The sequence below is a fragment of the Oratosquilla oratoria genome, chromosome 8 (assembly GCF_046742065.1).
Source record: "Oratosquilla oratoria isolate Oo_2021 chromosome 8, ASM4674206v1, whole genome shotgun sequence".
NCBI classification, from domain to species: domain Eukaryota; kingdom Metazoa; phylum Arthropoda; class Malacostraca; order Stomatopoda; family Squillidae; genus Oratosquilla; species Oratosquilla oratoria.
The window spans coordinates 15,506,939-15,509,438 of record NC_134784.1 but is presented as its reverse complement, the minus strand read 5'-3'; positions in this window follow the sequence as shown (position 1 = coordinate 15,509,438).

The following is a 2,500-nucleotide window of genomic DNA, read 5'->3' as shown; positions in this document are numbered from 1 at the left end:
TCCTATCATTACCACACATCCGTTCCTGGCCCACCATACAGTATGTCTAATCTATGTAAATGTATTTTTGTTGTTGTGTTAATAGAATTTTGTTGGCAAGTATCAGATTTACAGGGACATTGTAAAAATCAGCAACCCCAGAGTATCTATGCAAAGATTAGCTACTCCACATATTATCTTGTAAAGAGTAGCAACTCCTAAAATGAGCTTGTAAATCGCCTCAACAGTGACGATCATTTAGATAAGGTAAGGTTACTTTAAGCTTGTTAAGATCAGCCATCCCAAATATTAACTTGTAAAGATAACCAACACTCAAGTGCTCTTGAGTTGCAGATCTTTACAGCCTCCGAACTACAGTATATACTGTAGGTATATGGTAGATAGCTTAAAACTAAAGATGTATTTGTGGAGTTCTCATATCAGATTCTAACTCAGAATACTAGATATATCAGTGTTTACCATACTAGGGGGACGCCACTCTCCAGGGAGGCATGAGGTGAATAGAAAGTGGTGCGGGTTGTGAAATCATCTGATAAAAAGATCATTGTTCGACAAGAATAAAGAAATCATTCCAAGAACAAGTATCTGCCATTGCATACGTGCAAAGTATATTTCTATCAGTCACCCACCCTAAACCGTTTTTTATATATAACATCAAATTATATATATAATATATATCTTTATATAAATAAAAAAAAAAAGGCTGGGGGGGCATACGGGTCTTCTGGGAACCACTGGAATATATGAACAATCAAGTATAATTTTGAGCATTTTTCTAATTATCACCAGACGATTTTTTTCAACACGTGTTATCCCACGATACACTTCCCCTTCTCCTCCTCTTTTTCTTCCTCCTCCTCCTCCTCCTTCACTTCTCCTTCCTCTTCCTCCTGGGTGCAAATGGTATCTACCTGTATATCGAAGTTAATGAAGCTATCACTGTCTCTCATACCCAACCACCCACTGTATCAAATTAGAAACATTCAAGATTTTTCATTCTCAAGATTAGAATGATATATTGATATCTTGCGTGTTGGTAAGCCTAGATAATGTCTAACGTATTACGCAATAACCTCGAGCCAATTATGGACTCACGCAAACGATCAGAAAAGCTGTCCAATAGCTCGTTATTGAACGAGAAGGGTGAAGGAACGTTTTACTCACTGCGATTGTCGCTCAATAATGATCGTTCATGCCCCAACGATGATCGTCAAGCGATTATCGTTGAGGTGGTAATCGTACCGAGTAAAACGTACTTTAAGGCTCGTTTCACACGTATCGATTTTTCGCCGTGCGCCGTCCACGACACGACGCCTTGCTCTCAAGTAACCATGGTGTCTACGGACGCTTTTACACGTCACGACCACGAGTGAAAGCGTCCATTGACACCTATAGGTTACTTGAGAGCACGACGTCGTGTCGTGGATGGCGCACGGCGAAAAGTTGATACGTGTGAAACGAGCTTTATTACATTTCCATACTGAAGGCATGGTGAAATCAAGTTTGATTCATGTGCACGACGTCGTGCCGTGGACGATGCACGGCGAGAAGTCGATAAATGTGAAACGAACATAGCAGTATTCACGGCATTAGTAGTGCCAACTGTACGAGAATTTATCTCGAATTGTTTCGATCTTATCATCTCAAATTGTTTCGAGTTTGAATATTCGACGGAACGAGGCAGTTTAATTGGTTGGTAAGCGGAGATACAATCTTAGTGAGTAATGATAACAACTAATCAAGGGCTTTGCTTAACCCAATCTAACTCTCTCACACACATGCACACACACACACACACACACACACACACACACACACACACACACACACACACACACACACACACACACACACACACACACACACACACACACACACAAACACACACACACACACACACACACACACACACACACACACACACACACACACACACACACACACACACACACACACACACACACACACACACACACACGCACACACGCACGCACGCATGAATGTACATATATATTCAGTTACCCAACCACGCACACATGTAATAGTATTACTGTATTTACATATACGCTACACAGAAACACAGCCTGTACACTGATATACACACATACACATGCACACATTCACACACGCACACATGTATACATACAAGCAATTCTGTTTTAGAAAAGGAAGATCATGTGTTTCCAATTGACTGACTTTTTCCTCAAGAATGATCAATGGTCTGCAAAAGAGGGATGGTTGGCCGGACCATGTTTGCTTGGATCCAGAGAAAACATTTGATGAATTATCTGACAAAAAGTATCATGAAATTTAATAGAAGATATGGGAGATCTTAAGAGGAAAATTACTGGAGTGAATGAATGACTTTCTGAGTTGCATATTAATTAGGACATCAGTAGTGAAAGAGTGAAAATGGTCAGAGTAGACGCCATGAGAGGTTGAAGTCTTTTCAAGTACATGGCTATGTCCTTGTACTATGTACTATGTATGAAGGTTTAGT